We start from the raw sequence: 15,343 nt of genomic DNA on the forward strand, positions 1-15,343 counted from the left end.
GTTATTAGCTCACTCTGTCTGTTGTACGGCCTATATATGGCTGGTGTACACCTGACAGGTGTCTTGTTGTGGAGCAGTCATGTGTGGAGGTATATGGATAGCATGATCAGTGCAAACCGTACACATGCTCATAGAATGCAATTGTCAAGATTATGCTAAGTGGCCAGTATAGTCCCCCAGCATGGGTCCTCTGAAGTCGTCCACCCCAGTCTTCACAAGTGTAGAGTCTGCTTGTGCTAAATACAGTTTGTGTGCAGTGACAACCTTGCCTGGGGTCAAAAAGGAGATGGGATATGGATGTCCAGGAAAGGGGTGGGTATGGTCAAATATCAAAGAAAAGCAATGGTGGTCTACCTCTGGTGTGGAACAGTGAAGGTAGTACTTGCGTTGCAGATGAACAAGTGCAATATGTATTCCCCCATGTGGCTGTGGTGTGTGGTTCTGCCATAGCATGGACCCACAAATTGTAGTGGCTGTAGGGTAAAGTGGGTGAAGAGGCCTGAGTAGTTCTCACACACAATATGCCTGTACCTGATGTTAACAACTGGAATGGTGTATGTGAACACCTGCATATCCCGGCACTGTTCCCAGGGAAGCTAAGTGTGTGTCCTGGATGTGGGTGTGGTGTTCTGGACTGGTTGTGTTGTGTGGTACAGGTCCTGTGGTCACAAAGCATGGTATAGAACATAACCTGCCAGTGCGATGTGCATATCTGACCCTGATGTAGGTGGCTGCAAATGCATATATATGCTATCCCCCACCTGACAGGTAGTACTACATGTACATACCTCTGTAGAAATAAAGATGTCAGCACCCTATAAATACTGCAGGTGCAGAACAAATGCCCAGTAATTCGGATAGTGCACTCTGCTAATGCGTCTCCCTCAAGTGTCATAATGTAGTTAGGCAGGGGTTTGAATCGTGCAAATGCTCTGTGTGTGTGTGTGGTTGGGTGGGGTTTGTGTGTGTGAGAGGGAAATGTCCCTTTTGGCAACTGGGAAAACACACTACAGGATGCACATTCCCCTTTCTAAACACTGATGATGTCAGCACCCTATAAGTACAGCAGGAGAAGGGAAATCTCTCAGTAATGCGAATAGCGTGCTCTGCTAATGCGTCCATCTCGAGTGTCATAACATAGTTAGGTAGGGGTTTGAATCTTGCAACTGCTTAGTGTGCGTAGAGGGGGTTAGTGTGTGTGCAAGTCTGTATGAAAAAAATCTCCCTTTTGGCAACTAGGAGAACACACTACAGGATGCACATTCCCTTTTCTAAACACTGATGATGTCAGCACCCTATAAGTACAGCAGGAGAAGAAAATCCTTCCAGTAATGCGAATAGTGCGCTCTGCTAATGTGTCCGTTTCGAGTGTCATAACATAGTTAGGGAGGGGCTTGAATCCTACAAATGCTCAGTGTGTGTAGAGGGGGTTAGTGTGTGTGCAAGTCTGTATGAATGAAATATCCCTTTTGGCAACTAGGAGAACACACTACAGGATGCACATTACCCTTTCTAAACACTGATGATGTCAGCACCCTATAAGTAAAGCAGGAGAAGAGAAACCTTCCAGTAATGCGAATAGCGTGCTCCGCTAATTCGTCCGTCTTGAGTGTCATAACATAATCAGGTAGGGGTTTGAATCCTGCAAATGTTCAGTGTGTATGGAGGGGGTTAGTGTGTGTGTGCAAGTCTTTGTGAGGGAGATGTCTCTTTTGGCATCTGTGAAAGCACTCTACAGGATGCACATTCCCCTATCTCAGCACGGATGATGTCAGCACCCTATAAGTACAGCAGGAGAAGGGAAACCTTCCAGTAATTCAAATAGCGCACTCTGCTAATGCATCTCTCCCGAGTGTCATGATATAGTTAGGTAGGAGTTTGAAACCTGTAAATAGCATGTGTGTGTGTTTGGATGTGGGGACTCTGTGTGTGTGCAATTCTGTATAAAAAACATGTGCTTTTTTGAAATCAGGAGATCACACTACATGATGCACATTACCCTTTCCAAACAGTGATGATGACAGCACCCTATACATACAGCTGGAGAAGAGACATCTGCCAGTAATCAGAATAGCGTAACCTGCTACAGCGTCACTCTCAAGTGCCAAAACATATTTAGGTAGGGGTTAGAAACCTGCAAGTGGCAAGTTTGGATGTGAGGAGTTTGTGTGTGTGCGTTTCTGTATGAAAAACATGCTAGTTTTGGCAATCAGCAGATCACACTACCTGATGCACATTACCCTTTCAAAACACTGATGATGTCAGCACCCTATAAGTAAAGCCAGAGAAGAGAAACCATCTAGTAATCTGAATAGTGCGCTTTGCTAATGTGTCTTTCTCACGTGTCGTGACTTAATTAGGTAGGAGTATGAATCCTGCAAATGGCAAGTGTGCATGTGTGGGGAGAGTAGGGTGTGTGTAAATGCAAGTGTGAGAGAACAGATCCTTTTGGCAAATACTACAATACACCAGATGCTGCATATTCTCTCAGTAAACACAGGGGATGTCACCACACTATCAGCACAGCCAAACAGGGCTAGTTGGCCAGTAATGCCAATAGTGCGCTCTGCTACTGGGTCTATTACCATTGTCAGAGTACAGATAGGTATGTTTTGGTAACCCACAACTGCCACGTATGGTTGTGTCACACATTATGACCTTGTGTGGGTCTTTGTGCATAACAATGCATGCCATTGCCTAAACCAGCAATGGCATTGCACACATGATGTATGTGTGTGACACATACACATAAATACCTGTGACCTGCAGTAGTTACCATGTCTGACACATGCCTCGAGTGGATAAATGGTATTTGCAATGTATACCAATATGACTGTGTCTTACTGTGCAGGGGCCGCACACAGTATGTGTCTATACAGTGTGGGTGTATATGGTAAAATACCTACAGCAGGGGATACGCATCTGGTCTGGGCCATATAGTCTACATGTAGTCGATGTACAGGTGCTGCATGTTCGCACCTGTTGTGGAGTGGTAACATGTCATTCCACTGCAATTCAGTGACCACATGCTGTGAACCCTTCAACTAGTATGTTGTAGCTACAGTAATGCTCACGCACAATGTTTGGCTGGATGCAGTCCAGCCATATAAAGACATTTCTTGAGACTGTCATATTGCCAGTGTTGTTATGGAGGATAGGTGGTTTTCCTGTGTATGGGAGGGTTGTGTGTGCCAGGCTATGAACCAGATGGCAGTCCGACACACTGTTAGCTGCACATGATTAGGCCATGATGCTTTGTGCTGTGCCAACAACCTGGAGGTGTGTGTATCTGTGGTGCCTTGGGATACCACCCCCCTGTCCATGTGTGTTACATGTTTAGGGGATGACAGGCATGGTATGAGGCATAACCTGTCAGTGATGGGTTGCACCTGTAAGCCATGAATCAGGACTCTGGTACTGCACAGACATTGCAGTTCACCATGCTGAGGACAGTGTCCAGTGCATGCATCTTGCGGTGTACACTGCTGGTGTTGTGTAGCAGCACTGTTAGTGTCCTAACCTGTGTGATACCCACGGAGGTGGCTATGTAATCCGTGTCCTGCAGCATAAAGCAGTATGTGTGTATCAAGGAGCTTCGCCAATATACATCGGGCCATGGGTGTCACGTGCAAGCTGACCCTTGCACATCATTGTGGCTTCCCTAGCATGTAAGCACACGTTGACAGCCAGCGGATACCCTATGAATGACATTGGAGACTGAGCAGAATGTAGACACACAACACCCTTCCTACATATAGTGGTAGCATACCTGGTGAGGGTATGTTGGCAACCAAGATCAGGCTCATACTGGCCCGTGCCACATGCTGAGAGATCCATTCTATGTTCCCTATCATGTAGTCCAGGGAGGTATGTCTCAGGTCATCCATAGTAGCATGGTCAATGAGTGAGTCATATGTGTCCATGCCTCTGACTGACCTGTATGCATGTGTTCTGTGGTGGACCATAGTGCCCCTGAGGCATATCACTGTGACCTTCACCAGATACAGCCTGTTGAGTGGGACCCCAGTGCAGCACCCAAGACAGGTACCTGACACATCTGTAGCAGGTGTGTTGTGTAGCCCTACAGGCTGTGAGTGTGTGGCACACGGGATGTGTGTGCCATGTGTGGCATGTGCTCTGTTCCGATGGAACATATGCCTGTGTGCCAGCTGCGGAGGTTTGTGATGCTCAGGCAGGATGCTATTCTGAGTCCCCACATATGCCCCAGTGTGTTCAGCATGCTGTCAGTGCGTGTCTATGTCTGACTTGTATTGTAGTCACTGTAATATGACATGCCACCTGACAGGGTATGGCATTACTGGGTTCAAAGAGCTCAGTCCCCAGATTGGCTATGTGGTGGCATCCAACACATGTGTTGTACGTTCCAGGCCAAGGGTGATGGCTGACTGCATACATGTGGCAGCTGTGACATTGCCACATGACTCACATAAACCACAACTGGACCATAGAGGTGATTCACAGGTTACCTTTGCACATGCTACCCTAGTAGTGTGATTGCCATGGTGAGTACCAACACATAGGGCCAATGGGGAACAACATACTGAATGTGTGTATGTGTGGGTGTACTGCTACTGTTTCATAGCACTGGCATATATGACTGCACACGTGGGTAAATGCCAGGTAAGACATGTGCAATGTGTCACAGGCAACGTACATGCGAACAGGACGGACAGTGACGTTCTGTCATGTGTAAACTTGACATACGATCGTATGCTATGCAGATGTCACTAGAGTCCACAGAAGCACTGTAACTCTGCATTGCAGGTGTAAGCAGTGTTCCAGGGAACCCCAAGCAAACATGCATGCAAACAAAGCTACAGTAAGCAGGGCTGGAAGTAGTTCATTGTACAACAAAGAAGGGTAACACTAACAGTAAGTAGCAAAGCAAATATGTAGGCACTATCAACATGTACCCAGGAATACACAGCGCAGATGCCCATGGTAGAACTGATATTATGTCATAGTTAATTGTGATTTGGATTACATTGGTACTGCACACATATCAACATGCGCAAACATCCACATTGCATAGTCGTTGTGGGCAACTTGACACCCTTACTGTACATGTCCACCATTGCATATCACTACTTGCGTTACCTTCCCCCCTGTGCTACCCATGTATGCGGCTATCTGTTGACATCCTTACCACCGGCATGCAATTATGTGCAGCTGTTACACTTTGGTACGTACTATGGGTGCAGATAACAATTCAGGACATTCATACGGTTACTGCATCAGGCATGCTGGGATATACACACAGTCATATCAGCACACTGTACTGTTACCAACATGATACTACTAATACACTTCTATGTAGTCACCCTGTGCATCAGCAATGTGTTTACCTGTTCCCGCAATGATGTTGGAGATTGCAGGAGGTGGCACAGTGTCATCATATGCACAGGGTGTGAATTAGGTATGCCTGAGTCTGCCACTGATACCACCAATTGACATGTGTGTGTATGTGTGTTGGTGAGGGGCAGCAGTACAGGGTGGGACACTGTTGGTGCAGTGTGTGCATGCATGTGGTCACCCTAGGTGTTAACATTTCGCATGTGTGTATGCACGCACACAGTTCCACCTCATGGCTGCCATAAACAGGGGTTTGTGGACAGCCACAGACTGCACCTGGCAGGTCATACAGATCAGTGTCTGTGGGTACGGACACGGTACCTGTGCCTGGCAGGGGTGCTACGGACCATATCCAGTACTAAGCCAGACTGGGTACTGTCATCAGAAGCGGGAGTGTGTTGACTGGACACAGGTCCCTGTTGGGACTGTCCAGAGCCATGTGCACGTGGTCTCCTGGGGCATTCCGATGACAGCACAGACCCAGCATTGCTGGGGCTGCTCCTGCACTATGGGGGCGTGCGCGGGCTTGTTGTTGTCCGCACTGACTGCCAGCTGCTGCTGTTGCTGGCATATGGCCACGTCGATGCCGCAACCGCCCACCATTGCCCTGGCTCATGGACATTTGGTTGTGGAACTGCTGTAATATGTCCCCACAACGTCTGTCTATGACATCGGTGAAATTACGGATAGCATCCGCGATGTCACGCATACTGTCAGTCATGGCTGTGCGACATGCTCTCAGCTCCCTCAGACCCTGTCTGGTGTACCTTTCCATATGCGACTGTGCCTGCATGACAGCCCGAAACATAGCTGAGGTTGACAGACCTCCTTGGGCATGTCTGCCAGAGGCAGTACGCCCATGGATGCTCCCACGAGAAACCATGGGCAACTGTCTGTGTGGTACCATCGCAGGACCCTGCCCATGGCTGCTGTGTGGGGAAGCATGTGCCACAGATACCACATTACCCTGGTCAATGCCCACTGTATCCTGTCCATCACCTAGGGACAATGGTGACAAAGGATGTACTGGCAGGATGACTGTGCGCAATGATGGGGTTGACAGCTGTGTACTGTCAATTGGCTGACCAATGGCAGACCCTGACACACCTTCCTGTACCATTACACAGATATCATCATTACCAGTACCTGTGGCACCAGATTCAGGTTCCCTGCTGCAGGACACCAGAGCAGCACCAGAACCTGTGGGAGGAAGACAGGAAACACAGTTTACAGTGTCCACACAATGTTGCCAGTGATGCACTTATGCACACATGCACACATGGACACAGGCACACATGCACACATGGACACAGGCACACATGCAGACATGCACACGTGGACACATGCACACAGGCACACATGCACACAGGCACACATGTACACATGCACACGTGGACACATGCACACATGCACACATGCACACGTGGTCACATGCACACATGCACATGCACACGTGCACATGCACATGCACACATGCACACATGCACACGTGGACACATGCACACATGGACACATGCACACAGGCACACATGCAGACATGCACACGTGGACACATGCACACAGGCACACATGCACACATGCACACAGGCACACATGCACACGTGGACACATGCACACGTGGACACATGCACACGTGGACACATGCACACATGCACACGTGGACACATGCACACATGGACACATGCACACATGCACACATGCACTCGTGGTCACGTGTACACATGCACACATGCACACATGCACACGTGGACACAGGCACACATGCACACATGCACACATGCACACGTGGACACAGGCACACCTGCACACATGCACACATGCACACATGGGCACAGGCACACCTGCACACATGCACACATGCACACCCCGCAGTATACACACAGAGCACTACTAAGTTACACTAGTGTTACTAGCACTATCAGGACTATTATAGGTATTGTTAAACACACTCACCAGCATGGATGGCCTGCCTTGCTGTAACCCCGGAGGGACTTGCAGAAATGATGAGATTAATGTCAGTGGGCACAACTGTGCCATTGATACTGCATATGATACAGTGCAGTAGTACACCAGTTGCCTTTCACATGTCAGCTGCTGATATTGCCAATATCACACATGCACAATTACATACTATGATGACAGCTACATACCACAGACACACCTTACACATGCATAAACTAACAGTGTACAGAACAGTCAAGTGTACATATGGCATATTACCTGCACGCTCCATGTCATGCTGCTGTGTGGATCCAGCCTCCATCATGATGCAGGTGTATTGCTGTTGCAGTTCAGGGGCTGGAGACACAACACTTAGGAGTAGCCCCTCCAGTCTGGTGAGGGGGGGATGTGTGGCCACCCCACCTCCTGTGGCAACCTGTTGCCTGTGGATATCCGACGCACGCTGACGGACATTTCTGATTAAATCACTGCAGTGATGTTGTACCTGCTCATATGTCCTATTATGCGTGCCAATGTCATTTACCCTACGGACAAGGTCTTGCCACAGTGCAGCCCTCTCCTGCTGATTCTGACTGGTGCGGGAAAACAGTATGTCATACTCCCACACCAGGCTCTGGTCTATCTCCTCATCTTCCACTGCAGAGTAGGCGGGATTATGCTGACACGCCATCTCCTGGAAGAGAACACAAACAGGATATCAGCAGACTATGTCAGCAATATATGGCACACATACTATACATGATACTCATGTGTAGTGATATACTACTACTCCCATATGTTGCATGTGTGTGTCTCGTGGTGGATACACAAGTACATGGCCAGATATCAGTGCTCAGCCAACACCTGTGCAACAATACCTGCCACATTCCACACAACATAGTAGCATGCCCTATCGGTCAGCACACACTGACAGGTCCAATGCACAACCTCACTCTGGGGGTTCATCCCAAGGTACTGTATGTGGGACGCCATCCACTAGTGTGATGTGGACACAAGTTACTTGGCCTGGATATACATATCCCACCACCACCACCAGCACAGTAGACTACTTTGATATGTATGTGATTAGACAGTTATTCACTTGGTAGGACTGAGATGGTATCCATGCAGCACACTGGGCCAGTGGAAGCCACAACCCACATTGCTGACCCCTTTGCAAATGCTTACCACGGACATCCCACAGATTGCATGGAACTTGCACACATTTCTAACCCAGACCCTATGCACAAAGGTTAGGCATCCTGTCCGGTGGACCCCAGACAGAGGCAGATTGTATAACAATAGCAGGAGGCTACTGCAGGACAGAGCAGATTCACATTAAGGGAAGGCATCTGTGGTCAGCACTGGTACTATGCTACGGTCTCTCATAACAATGGCCACGGCCTACTCTGGGAGGTAAATGGCCACAAACACTATGGATAACCACAAGGCCTTCTTCAGTTATGTTACACATATGGACCAAATGCCTCAGATATGCTCTGCGTTAATACACACCTACTTAACATTCACCAAACACACAGATATTGGCAACATTCTTGCAGACAGGTTCAGTGCACGTATCCCCCCTCCTTCTCCCCCACCAGTTGAAATACTTATCACAGCTGTATGTAACCTCCCTATCATCTCACATGTCCAGGTGAGGGCCGCCCTCAGCAAAGCAGAACACACAGCATCACTGTGACCTGATGGTATCCCTGGATGTGTGCTACATGCACTCCAAGAGAACATACAACCACATATAAGACTGATAATTAATCTTGGCCGTACTACAGGATATGTACCTGGACACTGGCATACAGCAACAGTGGTCCCATACTACTAAGGAGGCAACTCTACTGACCCTGGGAACTACCACATCATATGCATAACCGGCCTGGTCTGCTAAGCTATGGAATTATTCAGTATGGGATGCATATGCAGTGATATCGGGTACCTGCAGACACTTGTTCCCAGCCAGTTTGCCTTTGTGATGGGCTGATCCTGCCTTTTGAACCTGGCTGACCTTTCAAAACAGTCACTACAGCCATTGCTGAGGGCAACGCACAGACAACTGCTGCCAGGATCATGGCCTAACACTGATTGACATGTAATGTATAGTCATCCCCTTTTGGTGGAACTACGTACACACAACATATCACATGGACATACCTATAGATACAGACCTATGACACATTTGGAGGGTTCACAGTATGCAGATTATTAACCTGCTACTTTGCATTACCTGTGTTTGTCGAAGCTGGTTGCATTTCCACTGCTTCTGCTTCCTGTTGCTACTGTCACTGCTGACAGCTTAGAGTCACAGTGTGTAGCGTGTGTTTTTTTTTTTTTTTTCTCTCTGTCTCTGTCTCTCTCCCTCTGTCTGCTTCCAGACAGTGCAATGAATGTATTGCATGTGTGGAGTGTTAGTACAGGATGCTTTTGTAGGTATCTGCATAGGTCCATGTGATGGCCTCTGCACCAATTGTAAGCCAGCATTTGCTAATTGCATGCAGCCAGTTGTGTACTGATTGCAGTTCTCACTGTGATTTCAGGACAGTGCTATAAAAGGGTATGTGAGATAGGCGTTGCCCTTTCAGATTGTAAGGGCGGGGACCATGCTGGTATGCTGTGGGCACTGTTCTGTGAGTGTAAAGGTTAGTATTTCTCTCATGATTCAGGCTGTGTTGTAGATTCACATTTCTCCATTCCTCTCTCCTGTTCCCTGTAGTAAGTGTGTATGCACAATGACACCTACAACTATATATAGATATATATATATATATATATATATATATATATATATATGTAAATATACATACATTTATATATGTACATTAACTGACATTGTTACCTACAAGCTACCAACTAGCATGGCTGTTTCTGTTCACACACTACTATTATGGGACTCCAGTAGATTTGACAGTAATTCTAAATGACATGCTTTGTGTACTACACATCATATATTCCCTTTACATTCATCCCTACTTTTACATGCTATATTTATTTTAGCACAATGTTCTTGTATAAGAGTCATGGCTTAGTGGTAGGTCATACAGACTGCTGTTTCTAAGGTCCTGGGTTCGGGACTGACATTGGGATTTTATTTTGCTTTTGAACTGACTACAGGACCTGTCAATCAGAGTGACTAAGACACTTTTAAGCAGTTGTAACCGGGTTAGCGCTGGTTTGCGCGGAGCTCACGCATGTGCACTAGCGTTCAGCTCCACGCACACACGCGCACACTCGCTTACAACCGCTTAAACGTGCTTACTCTTGTGCACACCCGCGCTATTTTCTTTGAAAGAAATGAAAATGGGAGGACAGGAAAGTGGTGAAAAAGGGGTCACAAAGAGGGTAAGACAGTAGGGAAACAAGCTTGGGATTTGCAGGAGGGATGTAGGTAAGGCCCATAGCTGCCCATTTCTTCATCAGCAACAGCTGTGCATATGTATGTAATTTGGTGTGACATTTGAAACCTTCCACCCCTGAGAGAGGTGTCAGGACAACAATAATACTTGTTGTACAGCCAATTGTAATTGATAGTTTCCATGTCCAGCAGACATGTGTGCGGAATGGGCAGCTATGTATGGGGCGTAATTTTTATGAGAGTAGAGAGTGCCCTTGTCTTTTTCTTTTTTTTTCAGGTGAGTGGTATGTCAGGTGAAGGAAGTCGGTATAGCTGGGGAGGTAGGTTGGGTAGGTAAACAGACAAGACAAACAAGACGCATACAGGGGTGGTGTATGACACGTGTGGGGGGGTTACACAATTGACGGGGACGGAGGTTTGGGTATCCAGAGCCCATGAGCCCACAGATGGCAACAATGGAACTGATATCCCCACCCATAGGCAGTTGCCACTGTTCCTTCACTGCCCAGGATGGGGCTGTGCTGGGGGCTGTGTAGGCCGGGCAACAGGCATGCCCGTAAGTTGTGCCACCTGTGCCTCAAGCTGGAGTAGGGGCTCGAGAACAGAGTCCTGGATCTCCCGATGCACCACAGTGCAGACGCTATGGAGGGTGAGTGGTGGTTCTCCTCTGGCCACGCTTGCAGAGGGGGGACGAGCCCCATCCCCTGCAGCGCTTCCACCCACAGGTGGCACAGGGCCACCGGAGGAGGGTCCAGACTGGGCACTAGTGCCAGGTGCACTCGCCAGCTGAGGTGGGAGAGGTGAGTCCACTGGAACCCGCCTTCCCTGTCATCCTGTGTTTTGCATTATGTCATGACAGTTTGGGTTAGTGACATATAATACCATTCACAATTAGTTGTAACAGCATGCATTAGTATTCCCATTAACCAAACACCTAGATATTCACACCATTGAACAGCGAGCATAACACATGCATAATTTGAACAGCAATACACAGTCCAACAACATGCAGGGTTGATTGATGGCAACAGGCCATCAGGTTTAGATGTATGAACAGGGCAGATGCATCAACGGACATGCAAATATATATGACCCAACAGGACAAATGTCCAGGGGTGTTAATTGTGATTGCACATACCATTTTCACGTGGAGTGGGTTATATGTGGTTATCGGGTGGGGTGAAGAAAATAATATTAACACCTTCGAATACCAATACATATGCTGTACATTTCTAATAGCTGCACATATATACACACAACTGTTCTAACTACAGTTTCCTATATGATAACTACTTCAACTTGGTGATAGGACTGTTACTGCTACATCAATATACATTTTATTGTTCTTCATACACATTCATATCTAGCTTTGTTCAGCTACATCATCCTGCTACATTTGCTTTATATATCTATAGACAGGTGTGGATGTTTGGTATATCAGACAATCATACTATCTGCATATTGCAGACTGAGAGCAACATATCCAGATTTTAGGATACACATTCCAGATGCAGCAACACTTTGAACAGATTTCACTGTTTGGTTTTGATTCTCACATGCATTTCATTCTGTACTGACTGCAGTATACTTTATTCAGGGGTTATTACTACTGTATTGCTGGATTCATGACACTTTCTCACACTCTCTCACTTGTTTTCATTTTACTATTCAGGATGGTACTTACTTCTAGGCTTTATTGACATGTTTTACCTGTAGTTATTACAATCCTTTCCAGCAGTCTCACTTCTGTCATGTTTCAGTATTTCAACAGGGATATATTTCACACATGTGATTTGATCATCTTCTGCAGCTGTACTTTTCAGCCTGCTGCAGGTTGTGTACTATTTTCTTACAGGTGGGGCATCTTTATTTCAGAATTTATGTCAGACATTTTCATTTTTGTTGTTTGGATTACAGACTGCAACCAACTTTTGTAATCAAGCAATACTTGCAAACACTTTTACACTGTTACTTGCACATTTTATTACTTAGTGACTACACTGCACTCTTTTGCTAACTGTCATACTTTTATATTTCTTTACAGTTACTGGGAGTGGATTATTGACCTGCCTGGTGGCGCAACCGCACCAGCCTATCGCCATAGGCTCTGTGGTTCGCAGAACGGACACCTGCAGCTGTAATATAAATGAAGTAATATTGGAATACACATCTCCATAATATCAGCTAGTTTAATTTCTTACATACATAATTAAATGTAACTTACTCAGTAGTGGGGCGTTGGGCATTTGCCGGGCCTCCTGGATCCAAAGGTTCAATTGGTCCTGCTTGCGTCTCTTCAGGTCCGCATGGTGATGATGGACCTGCTCACCAGTCCTTGGAATCCCTGTGGCACTGGTGAGATCATGAGCCAACCAGTCCCACGCCTCAGCCCTATATGCTTCCCACAGGACCTGGCCCTGCATGAGTTGGGCCTCATGATTGTGGACTAGGAGCCAGACCATGTACCTGGACTCCTCAACGCCCCACCTCTGTGCTCGAAAGCAACTACCCTCACCTACTCCTGTCATTCTGGCTGCAAGTCAGTTCTACAATCGTTTATGCTGTGTATTCCCGCCTATAGGGCTTATATAGGCTGTTTTTCCCGCACATATCTGTGATTGGCCATTTTGGAATTGTATCAACTTCACTAAACCTGCATTGTCATGCTCCATTTTGTATTCATTTGTATATATTTGCTATTATTGCATTTATAGGTACTGCTGTCATGGTTTAGTGGTTCAGTACCTTGACTATGGTGTATAGTATCCTGGGTTCAAACATGGCCACTACTTTTTATTTTTTATGACTGTCTAGACAAGCTGAGGGGTGTGTCTGTGTAAAGGCAGTTTTGATACGGCTTGCTCAATGTTGCCCATCTGTTAGCTTGTTTGCGCAGTGCAACTCACAAGAATGGGGTACGCTGCTTTAAGCCACATTTGGCTATCAGCATGCATATTACGCACAGCTCAGCTAGGGACACATAGTTTCAGTGTGTTAAACCACTGCTCACCTACGGGCACTCATTTTGCACCAGTTAAACCACTGCTCACCTACAGGCAGATGCACTCACCCTGTTAAACTGTAGCTCAGCTATGGGCACATCTGGCATTTTTTATTGTTTTGTTACCTCACATTTCTTCAATATAAATGGGCTATTTCATTACATTTTACATAAAATGTGATTTTATGTGTACATGTTTGTCAGGGACTTGTTTCATGCTTATTTTGCTAAAAATAAAAATTGATGTTGTGGGGGCTCGAACCATGCATGCCTGCTCTTCAGCCAACATCTCTACCGCTACGCTATTGCTTTTTGGCTTACTTTGCATATTTAGTTCTTATATGCTTTCCCACTGACTGTTAACTGTGGCTGCGCTACAGGTACGCCCGCGCAAACAAGCGCACTCACGGTTAAACATCTTTAGAATTTAAAAAAAAAATTATGAGATGTTCATTTGTACATTTTATGTTTGTAGTCTGTGGGGGCATGTGTTGTGTTGTGTTTATTCACATTTCCATGGACTCTGTCGTGGGTGTTTACTTTGTGCACTTTTACTCTTCTGGGGACGGTCACACAGGGCTCGGCCTACGGACATGCCCCCTACTGTCTTACACGGACCGTGTTAGCCTTAGGTGTGATTCAGCATGCTCTCATGAATATGCAGAGCATGCTGACATCACTCCGTTTAACTGCAGCCTCCGTGTAAGAGTTATAACTCTTACATGGAGGCTTCGTAAATCCTGCCCATAATGATGAGATATAGTAACTATAACAAGATTTAAAAATGTAATGATTTTTTATGGAGATTGTCTATTAGTAAATTGCCAGTTAAGGCAAATATGCCATACAAGAAAAAGCTAGACAGAATATGTAATAAATGTGGAGAGTTTCAGACTACTGAGGATGTGTTTTTGAAATGTGAAAGAGTTAACAATTTGTAAAAAGAAAAACGTAAACGTAATAGGGTGAAAAGTTTGTTAAAATTTGAGCAAATAAATATGGACATAATAGAATTTGGTTGTTGTAGTGCATGAAAACAGGAAGAGGTGAAGAAAATGGACAGAGTAATATTTTATGTTTCATGGACTATATGGCACAAGAGACTAATAGAAATCAAATACAATAGAAAATAGACTTTGACAAAGATTCAAAGAGAATAATATTTTAGTTGTAGATAAAAGAGTGAGGGAATGCTTAAATTGAAGTTTCTAATGTATGGAGATCTGTAAATAGATGTAAATAACTAAAATATGAAAATATGTAAATAACATGTAATACATATATCAATAAAAAGCATTACTTAGTAATATTAAATGGGAAAACTATTAAGTCCTTCCAGGTTATCTCTCTTAAGATATTTAATTTCTACTATGTTTTCTCTATCCCCAAATGATTTAGGAAAATCAACATTGCTTTCTTCCACTAAGATTGAATCACCCCATTCTTTAAAACAATTCTGTGTCATTGTTGTCATGTGGATGTGTTTTGTTTTTGTGTACAAAATGATTCTGTATAAGTTTCAATTACTGTTGGCAAATTCAGTCACTATAACCATGATATCTGTAGCTGTTCATTATAAACCTTATTTGGGTGTGGATGGTGTTGATTATTATAGCAATAACCCATGCCTGGGTGTGGGTAATGCTAAATTTACCCACGGT

The sequence above is a fragment of the Protopterus annectens genome, chromosome 8.part0, assembly GCF_019279795.1.
Source record: "Protopterus annectens isolate FY-2018-M chromosome 8.part0, PAN1.0, whole genome shotgun sequence".
Taxonomy (NCBI): domain Eukaryota; kingdom Metazoa; phylum Chordata; order Ceratodontiformes; family Protopteridae; genus Protopterus; species Protopterus annectens.